We start from the raw sequence: 9,802 nt of genomic DNA, 5'->3' as shown, positions 1-9,802 counted from the left end.
TCAGCCCACCAGGTTCCTCTGTCCATGAGATTTTCCAGGCAAGGACCAAGCCAGGGATCGAACCTGGGTCTCCTGCACTGCAGGCAAATTCATTACCGACTGAGCTACAAGGGAAGCTCAATAATATGCATTAGCTATTTCCTTATAAGTCTTATGACTTATAAGGTGGAATTATCTGAGGAAAACAGAGGTACAAATGGCAGCTCTTGCTTAACGTACTAAGAAGGGCCATGAATGTCCTGACCTTTTAACCTCTTATTGAGCACCAGGTACCTGTCATCCATTCTTGACTCCAGCTTGCTCCTTTCTGATCTATTTGCTTCAAATGCCAGTGCCAGCTCCTTCCTAATCAGGTATTGTCATTAACAGATTGTGTTACCACACAGTCCAGTCTGGTTTCATAGCGGACTAAAGAAATTAGAACCCAAATAAGTGAGTTTGGACTACAGAGGTATTTTATTAGATGCAGTGATAGATGACAGAATATATATTTATACAGTATATTTAATATAAAACCTAATAGTTTCAAGTCTTACTTCCTACTATAGATTCATAAGAGTTGTATCATTCTTCCTACATATGAAGAGTCCCTATGATATGTAAGAATGATATGATATTGATAATGATATATAAAAATGTGTTTAAAAATGACAGGTAGCATGACCTGGATGCTTCATGGTATAATAAAGATCCTGTTTCTTCACATCCCTCAAGTTTGCTTTCCAGTTGATACTAGCTTTATCTTAAGGCTGGCTTATGGAAGTACATGTTCTTTGCCCATGTCCTTTCAAGATACTGAGCTTGGATTGTTTTTGGGAGAGTAAGAGAGCTTTTCAGATGTTCCCTTAAAACTGTTCTTTGTGTCCCATAGGTCCTAACTAAGCTATGTGTCCACCCATTAAAACTATGTCTTGGGACTTCCCTGTCATTCCATTGGTTAAGACTCTGTGGTTCCAATGCAAGGAACACAGGTTCGATCCCTGGTCAGGGAACCAAGATCCCACGTGATACCTGGCCAAAAAAACAAAATAAAAACAAAAAAACCTGTCTTGTGAATATGGAAGCAACCCAAGTGCCCAGTAACAAATAGTTAGATTAATAAAATGTGAGATATATATATATATATGCTATTTATTTTCTTTACCTTGCATCTAAGGAAATGTTGTATTTTTCCCTAATAAAGTTAATGCAAACCTGATGAAAATTATTTAAATATGTAGATTCACAACTTGTTAATGTTAGAAGAGGTCTAATCTCACTTGATGTGCTCATTTTATGGCCAAGGAAGTAGGCATTCAGACAGGGAAATGAAAAGCATGACCCTCTTTCGCCCTCATCCATGTACTTTTTTAATCCAAACTGTTTATTGGGATGGTTCCTCATTCATCCTTTTAGTGCTTCCATCTGAAGGAACATCCTTTTGTAAGCCTTGTTTTTCCTGCTGTGGGTGGCAGAGTCTTGCTGACTGTGCCAGAGTCCTAGTTAGCACATGGCTAACAATGGTGGTGATCTTAACAGCATTCTGGGCATTTCATATCCATGAGGTAAGAACTGTAGCTCTGTACCAGGTGCTTCTTTTTATATATTCTCTTTTGAAGAGGGATGAAGGAGCTTCTTTGTAAGATGCACATTCTTGGTCATCAGACCAAGGTCATCAGACCATCTCTTATTCTTTTTACTCACACCCAATAATTTATATTATGCTTTATAGTTCATATGAGTGACTGAACTGACTGAACTTACAGTTCATAAAGTTGTTTTCATACTGTCAACTCTTGACTATTTTCAGCCAATTAACTGGTAAAAATAAAATACTGCAATTTTAGAAAAATATAAATTAACATGAATTTAGTAAGTAATCCATAATGGACAATATTTCTTTTTTGGAACTACATAGTAACAGACTGTCGATCTACTATAGTGAGAATGCCTTCTCTGATCAGTCAGTGGTGAGCTACTAACTTAAAATGTTAGAATTCACTTATGGTTCAAGATGGCAATTGAGCATACTTATTTCTTTACAAATGCCACTGAAATAACCATAAGGATAGAAAAAGGGATAAAGGCATTGATGATGGAGTTGGAGGGATATATTAGTGAATCAGCTACTTCCAGGTTCTAAAAGATGGAATGTAAATAGGATAATATTGAAAGAACCACAGATACGACCATGCTTAGACAAAGCCTGAGGTAGAGATAGGAGCTCATTCTTCACAGCTGATTATGGAAAAAGCAAGTGGCCAAGGAGAGTAGTACGTAAGGACTGCAAGAGTGGAAATAAATCACGTTGATGCTTCTGTCCCCACCCTGCTTTCCCTTCTTGTTTGTGCAGCTATAGAATGTGCTCCCAGTGCTAAAGTAAATGTCTAAATAAATTGAGTACTATGTCTGGGAGCTAGTGGTGCTCCTACATAGGGATTGGAGCTGTTGATTGGCAGCCCCTTAATTTGGTCTGATTTTGGACCTAAAGTTCTACATAACCCAAATGATTAATCAGGTGGGAGGGCAAATTTCAGTCAACCAAGTGATGACTGGGGAAACATCAGCAAAGGGGCTAGTGTTAAGAATCGAATATATTTAACTATAGTACTAAGACTAAGACAAAGATTGGAGTAAGTGCAACAAAATAATATGTAAAAGTTTATACTCTGACAGTGTGGAAATAATGTATCTAACAAAAATAAATGAGAGAAAAAAAGGTGGAAAGTAGAATAAATCTCATTGCTTCATGTATAATAGAAGTCAAAGGATATAATTTGACAAATCAAGTAGTAAATGTGTGAATAAATTTAAGAGTACAAAAGTAAATGGTAGTAATACTGCTTAAAATTGGGTACTGGAGGACATGGAAGAAGAAAATGTCCATGCTAATTTATTATTCTTAGAAGCAGATATTTTCCAAACATGTTATATAAAGGTATAAGCATAAAGATGACCACTAAATCAAAAATACAAGCCTGCAACAAAACAAAACAAGCCTTCCTAAATGTCAGGAGAACTAAAATTAATATTTTAATAAAGAACAGATTATATGAGAGAACTAAATAGGCTTATCTTACCTATTAAAACCATATTCAAATTGGATCACAGAGATAACGATATAGGTATGTTGTATATGAGAGACATCTAAAAAAAAGATAAAAAGCTAAGAATATAAGGATGAGTAAGGTCATACCAGGCAAATGCAAATAGAAAGCATGACTCATGATCTTAATAAAACGAGGTAGAATTCAAGGCAGAAAGCATAAGCAAGATAAAGAAATTCACTCTTTAATCCTAAAGAGTCTGATTCTAGAAGAAGTTATAATAATTATGAATAACTGTTGCACAAAAAAGCAGCATCTTTCATGAAGCAAAAATGGCAAGAGGTACAAGGAAAAATGTATGGATGTATATTAATACTAAGAAACTAATTCACTTCTCTCAACCTAAGACACATCAAGTGGATCTCAAAAAATGAAGATAAAGAAGACCTATACTAAGAATTCCCTGGTTGTCCAGTGGTTAGGACTCCACTCTTCCACTGCAGGGAGCACAGGTTCAATCCTTGTTTGGGGAACTAAGATCCTGTGTGCCCTACAGTGAGGAAAAAAAAAAGTCATCTGTACTACATAATCAGTAAGGTAGAACTGAGGAATACACATCAAATTTTATATCTGATAATAGGGTATGCCATTTTTATACATGTTGATGAAAATTGACCATGCAATGGATCAAAAGTTGAACTTTGAAAAATTTCAGAAGTGTAAATATTACAGATTTCATTATCTGAACATAAGAAAATAAGAATGGGTATTAATAACAGAATAATAAAACCAAAAACCAAAATTGCCTTCATATCTTGAAATTAAAATTGTAAAATAATCATTGGACAAGGGAAATGCAAACAATAATTGGAGACTAGAAAACATGATAAAAAAAATCTGAATCTATGGAATATAGCTGCAGTTGTCTTCAGAAGAAAATTCATGGCCCTATGTACTTTTTAGATGAAAAAATAAATTTTGAGGATGAGCTAGGCATGCTTTTTGTAAATTAGAAAAACAGCAAACCAAAGGAAAGTAGAAGGAAGAAATGACGAATTCTAGATAAACAGGAATTAATGAGTTAGACAATAGAAAATAAGACCAACAGGGTGTATCTTTTTTAAAAAAATCCATATGCTAAATCAGGGGTCAACAATTTTATACTTCACAGGTGAAATTTGTCCCACCATCTGTTTTGTATGACCCCGAGTTAATGGTTTTTACACTTTTACATGCATGGTTAAAAGAATGGCTGAATGAGGGGAATTAGGGTAAATGGATAAATATGTGATAAAGCAATATAGGAAAATGTAAATTCTAGCATCTAGATTATTTAAGGGTATTTCTTCTATAATTCTTTCAACTTTTCTGTTTGAAATTTTTGATAATAAAATATTGGGAGGAACACTACAAACAAAATAATATTTTGTGATAAATGAAAATTTTCTGCATTTCAGATTTAATGTTCATAAAGTTATATCTCTTTCCAGAAAGAGAATTTTAATCATCGTAAGAAATTGATTTGTAGAACTCAGTGCAAAGAAGTTTGAAGACCTGAATGAAATGGATAACCTCCATGAAAACATAATTTACCAAAGTCTAGTTTTCATAAGAGAAAAAGTTGCCAAAGATGACCTTCAGAAAACTATTTGAGCTCTTCTAGAGCATAGAATGGAGAAGGAAATGGCAACCCACTCTAGTATTCTTGCCTGGAGAATTCCATGGACAGAGGAGCCTGGCAAGCTACAGTCTACGGGTTGCACAAGTCAGACACAACTTAGTGACTAGAGAGAGAGAGAGCAGAGAAATGAAAGGGAAATTTTTTTTTTTTTGGCTGCTCCACATAGCATATGGAATCTTAGTTTCCAGGTCGGGGATCAACCTGTGTCCTTTGCATTGGAAGCACGGAGTCTCTGAATCACTGGACCACCAGGGAAGTCCCTTGGATGTCAATTTAAATGTCCTAAATAAGTTATTAAGAAAAGATCTAATAGTACATTAAAAAATTAATACATTCCAATTAAGTTTACTCCAGGAATATATGAATGGTTACAATATTAGAAAATGTTATTATTAATCATTTAAAGAAAAAACTCATATGGACAAGCTCACACATACTGAAAAGACATTTGACAAAATTTAGCATTGAGTGAAATACAAATTGATAGAATGAATACATCAATATATACATATATACACCTCTAGGGGACTTCCCTGGTGGTACAGTGGTTAAGACTCCGAGCTTAATGCAGTGGTGGAGGTTCAATGTCTAGTCAGGAAACTAAGATCCCACATGCTTCATGGTGTGACAAAAAAAAAAAAACCAAACCATATATATATACACCCACACACGCAAACAACATATATATACTCTACAATATATTTTATATATATATAGCAAATAGTATATATAGTATATGCATATATATACTATATATATATAAAGCTATAATGTATATTATATATGTTGTTGTTCAGTTGCCCAGTTGTGTCCAACTCTTTGCAACCCCATGGACTGCAGCATGCCAAGCCTCCCTGTCCCTCATCATGTATTATATATACACATTCCAAAACTGATGTGAAAATATTGGAGGGATTCCCTTAAAGTTACAAACAAGAAAATGAGTCCACTTTCGCCATTCTGTTTTCACGTTGTATTGAGGGTGTTCGCTAGCACGGTAACAACATTAGGTTAAGAGACTTTGAGAGAATAAAACTTTTTATTTGCAGATAATATGACTGGATTCCTATACAATCTATGAAAAGAAATAGAAAGTAAGGTTATTTAATAGAGTAATAGGATATTTGCTGACAAAGGTTCCTATCATCAAAGCTATGATTTTTCCAGTAATCACGTACAGGTGTGAGAGTTGGACCAGAGGGAAGGCTGAGTGCTGAAGAATTGATGCTTTTGAACTGTGGTGTTGGAGAAGACTCTTGAGAGTCCCTTGGACTGCAAGGAGAGCCAACCAGTCAGTCCTAAAGGAGATCAGTCCTGAATATTCTTTGGAAGGACTAATGCTGAAGCTGAGGCTCCAATACTTTGGCCACTTGATGCAAAGAGCTGATTCATTGGAAAAAAACCCTGATGCTGGGAAAGATTGAGGGAAGGAGAAGGGGGCAACAGAGGATGAAATGGATGATATCACCGACTCAAAGTACATGAGTTTGAGCAAACTCCCGGAGATACTGAAGGACCAGGAAGCCTGGTATGCTGCAGTCCATGGGGTCACAAAGAGTCAACACGATATAAGCAGGATATAAGATTTACTAAAATCAATAGCTGTTATATATACAGAAACCATTAGTAGATATATGGAAGAAAAAGTACTATTTTTCAATTTCAAAAAAAAAAATACTGGGAATAAACATAACATAATAAATACTGGAGTGGGTAGCCTTTCCCTTCTCTAGGGGATCTTCCCAACTCAGGGATCAAACCCAGGTCTCCTGCATTGCAGGCAGATTCTTTACCAGCTGAGCCACCAAGGAAGCCTCTTATAAACATAACAAGAACATGCAAAAGATGAGTGGGGAAAACATTAAAACATTCTTGAAGGAGCTGTCAGGGAGTAAGAAATTTTCCTATACATTTCTGCATTCCTCTTGTATATATAAGAATTAAATTGAGAGTAACAAAATCAAACAAAATTTTAAAACAGATGTACATGGGAGGGGTCTCAGAACACTGAGTAACTTGCCAAAATGGCTGAAGCCCTCGGGTTAAATACCTTTCTCAGCTAAAGACAGAAGAGGAGGATCAAGGTGGGAAAAAGTCAGTCCTGGGAGGTTACCAAGAAGAGCACAATAAACACGCAAATGTGATGCAGATTTAAGTCATTCACTTCTCCCAAGAGTTTCTGGAGCTTTGTTCATTTTCTGGTACAGAGACACCCTTACAATTGGAGTTTTCCCAAAAAAGTGTAAACTTCACTGAGGTTTTAGAGATTTCCCCAAGTCTGCCGTTTCTCTGAAAATAATCAGCTTAAAACAGTATGTCACAGAGATAAATTTTAGGGTGGCAAATTCTGCTCCCCTACAGAGCTAAAGAGGAGACTTTGACAATTGAATAAATATGTTCTTGGATAAGAAGACAACACAAAGATGTTGGTTCTCCCTAGGCTAAGGTGTGAATTTAATGAAACCGTGTAGTTTCGTTTGTTTGTTTTTTCCCCATATAACTAGACAAGCTGTTTCTAAAATTCACATAAAAAGATAAAAGAATAGCCACAAACAATACCAGTGTAGGGGTTTTACCCCATCAGGTTTTGAAATATACTTTGAGTTTGGCTAATTAAAATAGTTGTCATGGCATGGATAGAGTTGAAAAGAAACAAAGAAATTCAAGTACATAAAAGAATTTCAAGTCAGTGGAGTAAAGATGGACTTTTTAGTAAATGGAACTACTACTTTTAGTCATTTGGTAACCAGTTAAAACATTTGAACCCATATCCCATGGCATATACTTGATATTACTACTATAGACTGAAAAAAATGCACAGTCTAAATGTTGAGGATTGTGCTTTTTGTGGGATATTACTGAGGATTTAAGCCTTAGATACAGCCTCTTGGAGATAAGGGAGAAGGCAGGATATATTGGAGTTTTTGCAAAAAGCAAGCAAACAGAAACTCAGTGGTCGAACATCGAAATATTACTGCTAGTTAAGGAAAAACCAGACTTCTAAAGTTAATGAGTTCAGCACTTTTCTGTGTATGGATAGATGGACGTCTGGACTTATTTAAACTCTTCCTTTGACATGCACCTTAACTGTCTATAGCCAGTATCTTGTTTTTTCTCCATTCAGGGTGTGCACAGTGGTGGCGGGTGGGGGTGGGGGGTGGAGGTAGCTGCTGCAATGGCTGAAGGCTGAATGGCTGTTGCCTCCTTTGTTTACATTCTGTAAACTCTTTTTTTGTTCTGTTTAATATGATTTATCCTGGTGATCTCTCCATATTGCTACATATAAAACTTGTTTATTCTTTATATAGTGTTACATATTCTATTGCAGGATGTACTATAGAAACATAAAACACAACATAAAAACAACAACATAAATCCACTACAAGGCAAACAATAGTATAAGTGGAAACAAGCTGGGAAGAAATAGGCAAATCTTATTGCCAACAAATGGCTAATCTCCCTAATATAAGAACACTGAAGGAAAAGTTTCAATAATGCATTAGAAAACATTGGTCAGAAAGAAAGAAAAGAAAGAAAGTGAAGTTGCCCAGTCGTGTCCAACCCCATGGACCCTACCAGGTTCCTCCGTCCATGAGATTTTCCAGGCACGAATACTGGAGTGGGTTGCCATTTCCTTCTCCGGGAGATCTTCCCTACCCAGGGATTGAACCCAGGTCTCCTGCATTGTAGGCAGACACCTACTGTCTGAGCCACCAGAGAAGCATTGGTCAAAGGGCCAGGTATGACAGTTCACATAACATACACCACATTGTAAACATCTAAAAAGATAACCTCACTCAAAAAAAGAAATGCAAATGTAAACTTGACTAAGATGACATATCTCATCTATCATATAGCAAAAATCATAGAACTGTTAGGGGAAACACACTGACTGAAACTGCCCAACTGGCCAGCCACCATGGTAACCATTTGCTTGAGTTTTATGACAGGAGGTCCTGGTAAGGATCATGGAATTAACAAGTCACCAAAACCCGGAAGAACTCAGGAAAGGTCAAAAGGAGATGTCTCATGTCCGACCACCTCCCAGAATTCTCACTCTCATTCATCTTGGCTGAGCAATGCCTGTGCCACCAGGAAGGACCCTGAATCAGAATAATTGGCCAAAGACAATCTGGAAACTAATCCCATTGTCATAAAACCTGATGCTGTGAGCCATGTGGCAGAGCAGCTCTTCTGGGTTCCCTTATGCATCTGCTCTCCACCTGGGCACCCTTTCCCAATAAAATCTCTTGCTTTGTCAGTGCATGTGTCTCCTTGGACAATGCATTTATGAGTGCCCACTCTCGGGCCCTGGAAGGGATCCCCCTTCCTGCAATAGAACTCGACAATAATCACTATTGAGAAGGTAGTGCTGAAACATGCCCTTTCATACGTGGGTGATGAAACTACAAATTCACACACATTTTCCTCTGGAAGGGAATTTGGCATTATCTATCAAATAATAGATGTATTTTGCTTTAGAACAGCTCTAATTCTTAGAATCTCTCCTGCAGATATACTTGAACACTTAAGAAGAGACATAAGTGCCAGGTTATTCACTGATGTGTTATTTCTAATAGCAAAAGGGAACAAAAAAGGTCAATGTAACAATACATATCTATCAATAGAGGAATAATACATCCTGTAATAGGATATACTATTATAGTGGTAATAACTTTATAGTCAGGAAGTTTTCTTAGTAGTGATCTGGAGAAAGCTCCAGGATAAATAACATTAAAAAAAACAAGGAACACCAACATACAGAACGTGGTAGCCAACCTCCAAAAATACCCTCAGTGACCCTCACCTGGTCTAATAACCTTGTTAATCACAGCTGGTCAGTGGGAAGGATAGAACATGATGAAAGTGGTGGTGCACAAATTCTAAGGCTTGTCTAAAAGCATTGCAGCTTTTCACCTTGGTTTCTCTGACTGAGGAAGCCAGCCACCATGCCATGATGCCACTCAAGCAGTCCTGGGGAGAGGCCCATGTGGAGAGAAATTGAGGCCTCCCACCAACGGCCAAAGAATAGATGCTTTTGAACTGTGGTGTTAAGAGAAGACTCTTGAGAGTCCCTTGGACAGTGAGGAGATCC

This window comes from Capra hircus, chromosome 15 (assembly GCF_001704415.2).
Source record: "Capra hircus breed San Clemente chromosome 15, ASM170441v1, whole genome shotgun sequence".
NCBI lineage: Eukaryota > Metazoa > Chordata > Mammalia > Artiodactyla > Bovidae > Capra > Capra hircus.
The sequence above is the reverse complement of the archived record's forward strand: the minus strand, read 5'-3'. Positions refer to the sequence as shown.